Raw genomic sequence first — 12,169 nt, 5'->3', positions numbered from 1 at the left:
GAATATATGTCCAACTTACAGGCATTTAAGAAAATTATATAACCACCATGGCATTAACAAACAAAGTTAACAGTAATTCCTCAATTCCATTTAGTAATTAGTGTGTATGCAAATTTCCTTGATCTTCCCAGTGACCTCAGAGATCTTCATAAGCATCGTTCACAGATGCCCTTGGGATGTAGGGAGGGAACAAGGACAAGGGACGTGGAAGGATGGGAACTGCTCCAGGTGGGAATTCCTAAAGAACTAGAAACTCCCTGTCATTTTCACTTGTCTTGAGGCTAGAAAGGAGATAGAAAGGACTCCTGGGAGAAGACAGGAGCTTTAAGGGCAGACACAGGGTAGTGGGAGGCCCTGGGAATCAAACAGCAGGATTCAGGTGTGTTAGCCAAATCATTATCGATTGATTGCTTTTGGACACTGTTTCCTCACCACAAGCCTGTACCGGCAACATGAGTGAAGGAAGTATCTTCAGGTCACAAATTTACCAAGGAAAAAAAAAACTGCAAAGGGGGTGTGAGGAGACGGAGGACAGAGGCATGCTCAGAGCTCAGCTGGATGCTTAGGTCAGTTCAGTCCACAGTGGGGATCTACTCCTGGCAGGGGCTGCTTTACTGGCTGTCCCCTTCCTCCCGACATAAATCTTCATTGCTTTCCCAGGAGAAGCATCGCCATGGCCAAATGGCAGTTTTCATAATGAGAGTTTCAGTGATTTATTTATCTTTCCAAGACTCTCCAAACATAAGAAGCTTAATTGGACTTGTCTGAACACCGTCAGTCACCCGTAGCCTTGAAGACCTCCTTATTCCATGTTCAGAACATAACTAAAATTAATGATACAATAAAGATGCCAAAACTCTGATCTCTGGTAAAGGCAAAGGGAAAATTAGTGAAAAATGATTGCACATTCTTCATTATATTTCAGTTTCAAGGAGGTGAGAGGGCACCCACAGAGAGGAAACACATGAGAGCAATGGCCATTTTCTCAGGGACACCCGTGACCCTCTTGAGCCTCCAGGCCAGCCCCACACCAGACTGGGAAAACTTGGGTTACAAAGAAATATTATTTGCTAATCATCAATGCTGAACCATTAACTACAGTACTATATTTGCATATTATCATGTTCTCAGCAAGTCAAATTAGCTGTTCCTTACACAGCTTGGTTAGAACATCACTGAATATTTCTCTTGACCTTGAAGTCCCAGGCTATCCCAGAATGTGTTTCTTGGTTATTTTCCATGAACTGTGCAGGCTCAGTAACTGTGCAAGCTCCAACTTTTGAAGATCAAGCTGCAATGTGCTTCATCTCAATCGACAAAATTCACCCGAAGACCAGGAGAGAGAAAAGCAAGGTTCTACTTTTGCTCTGCTGTTTTTAGTGAGATGAACTGGTTAAGTCCAACTCCGTAGGATCTCAGTTTCCTCATCTGTTAAATGGAAATGCCTTGTTTTCCTTCCAGGGTTGTGACAAGCATGAAATGAGAGAGTCCTTTAAAAAACATTAACAACTATATATGTATTGGGGAGGTCTCCTCCAAATTATTTAGCAACTCATGTGAGTCTTAAGATTGCTTCTCCTTAGGACCTTGGGAAATTCTTCAACCTAGCCTTGCCACAATTTAGCCCAAGGAGAAATGAGATTATTAATTCCTTTTCCTCTCTCCCTCAGTAGACAGTTGTGGAAGAGAGATATTAAATGGGAAGACTTTGTAAATTCTAGATTTCTTTTGGAAATTGTCACCAGTTACAGCAGCTGAAAAGTCTGGTATTTGTCAAAGGCACTTACACACCTTACAAGTGAGCATCACCCTTTAGCTCCACTCACCAACCACCATCTTCTGAACTTGGTACCTTCTCAGCCATCTGTGGGAGTTCTGTGAGGCACAACAGAAGCCAACCTGAGTCTGTCTGCTGTTCTCTCACTAATCTTATCTGCTGCCATAGCATCTTTACAGCCCAAAGCCCTGCTGCATCACTGGAGCTGGGTTTCTGCGTGCCCACCCTTCCTTCTCCCCCACCTTGCTTCTCCATATTCAGCTCTCCTCGCTGAAAGAGTAAGTTAATGCAAACTGATGCATTTCACAGCTTAACTGAGTCTTGTTATTTGAATTGAATACTGATGATACTCCAGAGCCTCTTCGTGTGGCACATCCAGATCGCAAAGCCTGATGAAGAGTCACTCTGTGGACCTTCAATTGGGCAGCATTGGTTGTTGCATTATATCCATACTGTCTTTTAAAAAGCATTTTCACCATTTTTGACTTGGCTTTTGATGACCTTGATAATCAGGACATTATTGGCTGGTGTGTCCTCTAGAAGTAGAACTGAGTGACAGCTTTCATAAATGTACCATCAAAGGGCAGGGAAACAGCCAAAAGCTCCAGAAAGATTGCTCTGTTCCACTTTCTAAATCTCAAGCAAGTGCATCTAACTGGTGAAACCCTAGCTGCAAGGGGGACTGGCAGATGGAGACTTTAGCTTTTCAGCCTTTCCAGATAGATCTGTCCTCAACTCTCTTGACATCTCAGCAGCATTTGACTCAGATGAATATACCTTCTTTCTGGAAACCCCCTTCCCTTGTGTCTATGGTACAGAACTCTCCTGGGTTTCCACCTACCTTTCTGGACCTCTGTTCTCTATCTCTTTTGCAGTTGTTCATTCCCTACCCTTTTTTTTTTTTTTAATTTATTTATTTTATTTATTTATTTTTGGCTACGTTGGGTCTTCATTGCTGTGCTCGGGCTTTCTCTAGTTGTGGCGAGCGGGGGCTACTCTTCATGGCGGTGCGTGGGCTTCTCATTGAGGTGGCTTCTCTTGTTGTGGAGCATGGGCTCTAGGCACACGGGCTTCAGTAGTTGTGGCATGTGGGCTCAGTAGTTGTGGCTCGCGGGCTCTAGAGTGCAGGCTCAGTAGTTGTGGCTCGCAGGCTCTAGAGTGCAGGCTCAGTAGTTGTGGCGCACGGGCTTAGTTGCTCTGCGGCATGTGGGATCTTCCCGGACCAGGGCTCGAACCCTTGTCCCCTGCGTTGGCAGGAGGATTCTTAACCACTGCGCCACCAGGGAAGCCCCCTACCCTTTTCTTAAATGATGATATTCCTCATATTTATGCCCCAAACCCACTTTCTTTTCTCATCCTATATGCTTTTTTTAAAGATACTCTCATTTGTGTCCATGTTTTCAGTCACCATCTATTTGCTGTTGACTTCCAAATTTATATCTCCAATTTATATCTTTCTTTTGAGTTTCAAACCTGAAAAGCCAACTCCCCACTAAAATTATGTGTCCCAAAGGCAAGGCATGTTCAACATGCCCAGTAATGAATCCATCCAATTTTCTCTCAAAATGTATTCCTTTATGTTTTCATCATCCTTTCAGGAATCCAGCCAGAACCTTGATGTTTCAAAGGATTGTGCTTTTTACCTGGTGGTTGGCTTCCAAGAGGAGGAAACAGAAACTGTCAGGCCAGTTAAGGGTTATATCTGTAACTGGTGCATCATAATTTCTGCTAAATGATATTGCTCAAACCAGTCATAAGGTTCACCCAGATTCAATAAAGTGGAGAAACTGGCTACCTCATTATGGGGGCATGTCAAGTTCATATTGCAAAAGAATGTGTGGAATGGGAGATATCATTGTGACCATCTTCTGAAAGTGCAATTTGCAACAATGGCAAAATCAGAAATCAAATTCAGACTCAACAAACTGCAAAGCCAAAGAACTTAACTGTGAAGTTGTATTGCTTCACATGTTCAGAAGAGCACTTCTTTCACTTCTGGAAAATAACTGAAACAAAGGAATATTGGGGCTCTTCAATCTTTAGTTAATTACTCATTCATTTACTCTTCCAATATTGTTAAGTACCTACAACAAACTCAGGCATTGTTTGAGTGTGCACAATAATGTATAGAATATACAAGTCACTGGTCTCCTGGAGCCCAGAGTCTGTTCTTCCACGATTGCAAAAGTAGTTTCACTTTGAATCAATGGAATCAGAATCAATTGTTTTTAAGGGGCAGGAACAATCTATTTTTGATCCTAAGCAATGTTGGAATGAAGCCCTACAGGGAAGTAGAGGCCTGCACAGAGTTTAAAATTGAAGCTTGATCCAGTCAAAGTTTATAGCATTGTACAATGTTTAGATCTCTTGGTATGGCGTGTATTCAGGGAGGACTGTACATTTTAAATATTTACAACTGATAAATATTTTCCATTATATGACAGTACTTGACACATAGCAGCTTGTAGGAAAAAATGCTTGAATTCAACATTCAAGTGAATTAATTACACATCCTGTCCTAGGGTCAAACAGTGGTGCTCTGGCTAAATGGCCAACAGTTGGCAGGCCAATTGCCAAAATGATCAGTTGGATCACTGTGCAATCCAATTCCCTCATTAAGACAACTAAACAGTAACAATGAAATCAGATTCACTCTATGGAAATCTAATCAATTGCTCCACAATCAGATATAACAGCTCTCCAATCAAATTAATTTAATTTTATTTGGTTTAGTTAAGTGACATAGACACAGTCTTCGTGGGTGCCTGTTCTCTTCTCATACACAGCATGACATAACATCAGCATTTGAAGGGGTCCCAAAGCTTCTGATTGTATGCTTCTCACATGGGACGAAAGTGAAGGCAGTACACAAAGTCACTAGATCGATGTGGTGTGTCTCTCTGGGGTGCTAAGGGTATCTGCAAATTTGGAGGGGGATATATTTATGTATTTAAATGAGTAAGATGCATCATGGAATATGTGTTAGTCAAGATAGATTCGATTATGATCTGATAACAAAAAACTTCCAGTCTTGGTGACTTAAAACAAAAAAGCTTATTTCTTATTCATGGGACACATCCATGAGGGTCAGCTAGGGCCTGTGTTTCACATTGTCTTCATTATAGGATCTGGATTGAAGGAGCAGTCTCTCTGTAGAACTTTGCCTGTTGTCTTAGTGGAAGAAAAGACAACTACAGTAAATCATGGATTAGATCCTAATACATCCATCTGGAAGTGGCACCTGTCATGTCCGCACACACTTCATTGGCTGAAGCATGTCATAGAGACCCACCTATCTTCAAAGAGGGACAGGGAAGTGCAATCCTACTATGTGCCCAGAAGAATTAAAAATATTTTTTGAGCAGTATTAATATCTACCACAGAATGGGGTACAAATTTCCTTTTTTAAATTTATTTTTAATTTTTATTGGAGTATAGTTGATTTACAATGTTGTGTTAGTTTCAGGTGTACAGGAAAGTGAATCAATTATACATATACATATATCTACTCTTTTTTAGATTCTTTTCCTAGATAGGCCATTACAGAATGTTGAGTAGAGTTCCCTGTGCTCTACAGTAGTAGGTCCTTATTAGTTATCTATTTTGTATATAGTAGTGTGCATATGTCAATCCCAATCTCCCAACTTACACCTTCCCCTCTTCTCCCTGGTAACCATAAGTTTGTTTTCTACATCTGTGACTCTATTTCTGTTTTGTAAATAAGTTCATTTGTACCATCTTTTTAGATTCCACATATAAGCGATATCATATGATATTTGTCTTCAGCATCACTAATTATTAGAGAAATGCAAATCAAAACTACAATGCGGTATCACTTCACAGCTGGCAGAATGGCCATCATCAAGAAATCTGCAAACAATAAATGCTGGAGACGGTGTGGAGAAAAGGGAACCTTCTACACTGTTGGTGGGAATATAAATTGGTACAGCTACTATGGAGAACAGTATGGAGGTTCCTTAAAAAACTGAAAATAGAGCTACCATATGACCCAGAAATCCTACTCCTGGGCAAATATCCAGAGAAAACCATAATTCGAAGAGATACATGCACCCCAATGTTCATTGCAGCACTATTTACAATAGCCAGGACATGGAAGCAACCTAAATGTCCAGAGGAATGGACAAAGAAGATGTGGTACATATATACAGTGGAATATTACTCAGCCATAAAAAAGAACGAAATAATGCCATTTGAAGCAACATGGATGGACCTAGAGATTGTCATACTGAGTGAAGTACGCAAATTTCATAGAAACTGTAGGATGAAACAAGACTTTGAAGATCAGTTTCTTGCAATGCATGTGCACCTACTCAGTGTTGATTAAATAAAGGAAAATGATACATACTTGCCTAAAGTTGTTACTGAACCAGGCAAGCAAAGCCCCAAGAGGCCCAAGTTTGTAGCCAAGAAAGAGTTTATTTACAAGGCAGCCAAATGAGGAGGCAGGAGAACAAGCCTCAGATCCGCCTCCCCAGAGGTGAGGGGTTTGAGATGTTTATAGGTTAAAAGAAGCTGGGTGGTCTTAGGCATGAAGAAACGGGATTGGAAGTGGGGAAAAGGTGAGGTAATCAGTGTTCTGCGCAGGAGTATCTGGGTTACACGCTTCTTCATGGGTTGCATGTTCAAAAATGGAGGTGCTTAGCATGATCTGAGGGTGAAGTTTCTGGCCCTCTGATGTCAAAATGTCACTCATTGGACACCTGCACAGTCCCAGTTTCAGGGTCAGTGGTCCCAAACAATCTTGGCCCGCTTTAACTGGGCAGGAGCCAACTCCAGTTTCCTGAAAAACAACTTAAGCCCCTGCCCACCCTCCGCCTCCATTACTATAGGGACCCATATGATGAAGACATAATCTATAGGGGTGGTTAAGAAGTCTGGTGCTATATTACCTAGGCTATGTGAAGCTTGGAGGGTATGCAATTGAAGAAAAAAAAATAAAAATAAAGTAGGCTTGATTAGCAAAGGCAGGTTACAAACAGAGGGGTTTTTAATAAGCTGTTCCCTTATCCGCTGTTCCCTTATCTGCTGTTCTGTAAGATACACTCAAGGACTTCTATTAAGGTGCCAGCTTCTATTAACCCTTTGGGGCATGGTTTCCAAGTGCTTCATTTTATCTTAAAATATATAAATGCATATTCATTTCCTTGTCTTTTGATATCAGTGGTTATCTATGAAAATGGGTTTCTTGATTGAGATTGCTTATTGTCTAATATCCCTGAGAGCTTTCTCTATGTGAGAATCTAAAGCCACAGGCAAAGGCATCTGAGTGAATAGTCCTTCAAGATGCTGTACAATTCTTTTACCGTTGTCTCTTTCACACATTATTTGGAAGCAACTATCAAATGCAAGTACTTGCATTTAAAAAGTATTTCTAAATCTTTTAACTTACCTTTTCAGCATTCACCATTTATTTTAAAAGATTTCAAACAGACAGGAATCCACACTTGCGTGTCTACCACCAGTATAGTTTTCATAGAAATAACAGCTTTACTTCTTTTTGCAATCATTTTATATGCACTTAAATAATATTTAATTAAATTATGTAATTAGAGTAAGTACAAAAGGCACAAACAGGTTTGGGAATGATACAACTCAAGTGGAGGGAACAGAAATGCAAGAGCATAGCAGAGAGTATACTGGCCACTAGTCTCAGCCATTCCTGGGCATCAGATAGTACATTTTCAATAACAAATGGAGAGCACCTGATGATAATCTGGTAAAGTGATTTGCTAAAAGAACTTGTACTAGACTTTGGTGGAAAAGTTTAGGAAAACTGTCCAATATCCTCATATTGCAATTAATGATCCTAAAGCCCAGAGCCTGTAAACTACTTAAATCCATTCATTCATTCACTCATTCATTAATTCATTGATACATTCATAGGCAGTAGAGTGGATATGAACACGGATTCTGGCACCAGAGAGCCCAGATTTACTTCCCTTTTTCTCAGTTTCCCCAACTGTAAAGTAGGGAGAATAGGACCCACCTCACAGGGTTGTTGTCGAGATTAAATGAGATAATGGATATAAGTGCTATTTTTTTTTTTTTTTTTTTTTTGGCTGCGTTGGGTCTTCGGTGCTGCGGGCAGGCTTTCTCTAGTTGTGGCGAGTGGGGGCTACTCTTCGTTGCGGTGTGTGGGCTTCTCATCCCGATGGCTTCTCTTGTTGCGGAGCATGGGCTCTAGCGCGGGCTTCAGCAGTTGCGGCACGCGGGCTTAGTTGCTCCGGGGGATGTGGGATCTTCCCAGACCAGGGATCGAACCCATGTCCCCTGCATTGGCAGGCGGATTCTTAACCACTGCACCACCAGGGAAGTCCCTGTAAGTGCTATTTAAATGTTAACTTATGATAAATGTATTCATTGGATGAATATTTGCTGGGTAAATGCCACGTGCCCAGTGTTGGGCTAGTGATGGAGAAAGGTAAACCATAGCACAGTCATTTCTTTTGTAAAGTTAATAATCTAATGTGAGGAGACAGATATTACATAAGTACTTTTTGAAGTTACATTTTGTGAGGAAGTACACGGTGGCAGGAATGAGCCTTTCCTCTCCATATCTTCAGAGATTAGTAGACTCTGGCACATACTAAGTTCAACAAAAAACATTTCTGGAATTAATGAATAAATTAATAATGAATAAATAAATATATGACTTATCCAAAGAGCGATACTCATTTAGTGGATGAGGAAGTACTAAAACTAAACTCATCTAATTTCTAGTTTTTCTAGTTCACTAAGATGCCTTCTTTAAACAGGCTTTCTAAGATTTGAACTTAGATTACTAGATTCAGAATTTTAATTTCTATATGATGGCTATCAGCACTATGTTTATAAATTTAGGAAAAATGCAAATAGAGTATCATTATACATCTGAACCATTATTTTTATGTGCTTAAAAATGAGTTTCTTTATTGGTAGAGTTTTAACTTTTTGAACTGTAGGAATCTTCTGACTAGCAAGGAATGTTACTGAACAATAAATAAATGCTGAAAAGTGAATTGTTTTGTCTTGCCCCCAAAACTTAACCAAACAGACCCATCATTCAGCAGGTCTCTGAGGCCATCTCTATCTTTGATGACAAACACATGCAAGAAAATGTGGGTCCTCTAGAACTCCTGGAGGAGAATGGGCAGGGATGCACCATCTGGGGAGCTCATTTTTACCTGAGGGTTTACCCCCTATAAACATGACACAAAATTTTTAAATGGTTTAGATAGAAATATTTTCAAGATGCATTACATGCTTCCCTGACTCCTTAGATGGAATGTTCTGAAAATGCCACATGTCCAGTTGTAGCATGGTTGGTTGTAGCTAAAGAAATCTCTCCAGTTGAATTTGTAAAGAGGAGGGTGGGCAGCCCCACTGTTTCTGTTTGCACCTATTTCTCCCACCTTTTATAATTTCTCAGCTGTGTGAAATGGGACGTGACTGACAAGGGCCAAACATATTTCCTGATCTATCTACATAATTAACCCATTATCTGCTAAGTATGAGTGCATTCGGGGACATCACAGGGCAGAATATTTAATATTTGCAATGTTTGACGTCTAGTTTTCTATAGGCATCCATTGATGTAAATGCCTGGCGGTGTTTAGCTGCTTGGTTATCGTAAACAATTAACAAAAATCATCAAGCCTTCCGAAGTCCATTTTTCTTGTCACAGACTCCTGTCTTGTCCTCTGAAAGTCTGAACTCCATCTGCCCACTCCCTCCTCCACTTGTTCTCAGTGTTTCCCTCCCTCCGTACCTCCGCACTATCTCCTCCAGCCTTCTCCTTCTCATGCTCCTCTTTTTCTTTCTTCTTTTCCCTTCCCCTTCTCCCTCTCTCCTTCCACTCTTCATTCTCCTTTCCGCCATCTTGTCTTCCCTCTTTCTTCAGCCTTCTCTCCCTTTGCGAAATCTCACTCCTCTTATCAGCAAAAACCTACGTACATAGCTCTTAATCTTTATCTGCAGTTGCCCTCTAGGTTAAGTCACAGGGTTTCCCTGAAGTGTGTCTCCTAGTGCCTGCCAACTACTTAGGACTCCAGATCTGGAGATAGGGTGATGCATAGTTAAAGAAGAACTGGTAAGAATAATCAAATACAAGCTGACGGTCAACACTTGACAGCTGGCAGAAGAGCTCTCTTAAAGAGAATGCAATCAACACCGTGCAGAAGCCCGAGGAGGTTGTACAATTCGAAACTAGCATCCCGAACTGTAGGGCAGACAGAAGGACAATAGGAGAAGCTCGATTTAAACACGGCAAAGTGAAAACAGCAACATTGGATCTGGGAAGAGTTGATGATAGCTAAACTAAGAATTAGAAAGTGGGTTCGAAACTTCCTGTGGGAGCACTGCGTTGGCCTGTCTTCCCACTCCGTGGACTCTGTGCCAGCAAACACATCTCCTTTTCATTTGTCAGCATTCTGTTTCTTGTCAGAGACTGGGATTCCTGGCAGTGGGAGAGACCAGCACTGCTTGATATGCAGGCCCTGCGCTCCCGTGACGGTCTCTGCACACTTAGGTCCTCATGCTTTGGAGATGCTGCTGGCTGGTGGTCCCAGCCAACTGGGCAGTAGCTGGGTGTGCTGCAGGGAACACTGGCACCTGAGGACAAGCCCTCGCCTCTCCCCAGAGACAGCTCCCTCCTGTTGCCTCACTACCCTGCTCCCTCCTAATATTCTTTTTCTTGGACTATTTCTCCCCCCCCACGAGTTTGCCTGGGCTACCACCTCCCTTCACATAGCCAAACAGGTAGATGTTAGGGTTCTGAATCCTTTGCAGAGGAGGGGTGCTGAGGGACCAACCGGGAGGGGACACGAAGGAACATCCTGGGGTGCTGGAAATGTTCTCTATCTTGGTCTGAGTGACGGTTATATGAGGGTATGCATATGTAAACATTTACCCAGCTGTGCATTTAAGATTGTGCACTGCACCGTGTGTAAGTTATATCCTGAGAGAGAGAGAGAAAGAGAAGATCTAGAATCTGCGTTTGACTCCATTTAGGGTCGTATGACCTCTGGCTCTTGGCAAGCCTATAAATACGGCTAAATATAGTACTCGTTGCAGAGGGGATTGTGTGGGTGAAATGAAAAAGCACTCAGCAGTGTGTAAAGTGCTTGGTACAGGGTTAGTGCTCAGTAATAGATTGCAAATATCATCATTATTGCTGGAGAAAATTACTGTTCCAACATGGTAATAAATGCAAATGTTTTGATTTAAAATCCCTCTTTGCATATTGGAGTATCTGGAGACCATCTTTCAAGGCCTTAACTCAAAGGTGTGACTAATAGTGGGGATCTTAGGCACTGAAGCAGGCTAACAGAAGAAAATCATCGGGCAAGGGGCCCAGGGGGGCTCTTTAAATTATAGCGGCCGGGCGGCCCCACCACCTGGCTGGCCTGTGCAGGCTGACCTCACCTGTACATCACACCCATTACAGCCACGTGTCTTGAGTCCCAGAGGCAAATTTCTGATGCATTCATTTTTGGCCAATAAACTCCACACACATGCAAGATCTAAACTCTGGATGGACCTGGTTTAACACCAATGCTGAGAAACACAGCTGTGACTAATGGCATGATCTCAGCTCAGCAGTGGAAAATCAGAGCCTTCTTGATTCTTTTTCTGCCATCATTAAGATGTTTTATTCTGCTCAGGAAATGGATGAGACCCCAGTATTTATTGCCGACCTCTACTTTGCTTGTAACTACTTAGAAATCCATAGAACTACAGGATGTCTGAGCTCTACGAGGTCTTAAAGAATAGCTAGATGAGAACCCCTCACTTTATAGATGAAGTGGGAGGAAAAGTCACTCGCACGAGGTTCATTCATCTTCAGCAAGTATTTATTCAGCGACTGTGTGCCAGGATTTGTGGTAGACCTTGGATTACATAACTTGGCATGGAAAATTCCTTCTAGCTCTCTTCCGGAGTTCTCCTAAGCCAGACTATGACTTGAGTTGGTACTGCCTGATATGCATTGATGTCTTCGATAGAACAGTAATGTAGACAGTGTGCAACGACCGGAGTACTGAGTTATATAATCAAGGCGGAAGCAGGGGCTCTGTCAGCTGGCACTGCAAACCAGGTGGACTTACGTACAGGTAAGACCCGAGGCCGGCGCCCTGAGCTGGGTGGAGGGATGCAATCGCCCCTGCTGCCTTCACCGCTGCCTTCCCTATGCCCTTCTCATAATCTCTTCTGCTGCATGCAGATCTTTGGGGCATCACCTTTGTTTCCTCACTTCCTGATTTTTTGGGCTACTCTACCTAGTCATTTCATTCTAAATGCAACCACCTACATGTGCTGGAAAGAGAAATGGAATACACAGGGGGCTGGCCCTGGTCCTCAAACCCCCTCAACCATGGGCCTTGACTGCATGTGCTA

The 12,169-nt window shown here is 42.1% G+C and overlaps 1 long non-coding RNA gene across 8 annotated transcripts in view; it reads left to right on the top strand.

Moving 5' to 3' along the window:
• Positions 1-12,169, top strand: part of LOC309624417 — a 268,613-nt gene that overhangs the window by 73,852 nt on the left and 182,592 nt on the right. For 7 of the 8 annotated variants that reach the window (XR_014241888.1, XR_014241890.1, XR_014241891.1 and 4 more), the window contains exon 1: positions 1,777-11,886. The exons of the other annotated variant lie outside the window; for it this stretch is intronic. This is a non-coding gene — a long non-coding RNA (uncharacterized lncRNA). Of the gene's footprint in view, positions 1-1,776; positions 11,887-12,169 lie in introns of those variants that run through there. 8 annotated transcript variants of the gene reach the window in all.

Source organism: Balaenoptera borealis, assembly GCF_965194805.1.
Source record: "Balaenoptera borealis genome assembly, chromosome: 2".
In the NCBI taxonomy this organism is placed as follows: domain Eukaryota; kingdom Metazoa; phylum Chordata; class Mammalia; order Artiodactyla; family Balaenopteridae; genus Balaenoptera; species Balaenoptera borealis.
Note: the sequence above shows the minus strand (reverse complement) of the source record. Positions and strands in the feature narration are given on the sequence as shown.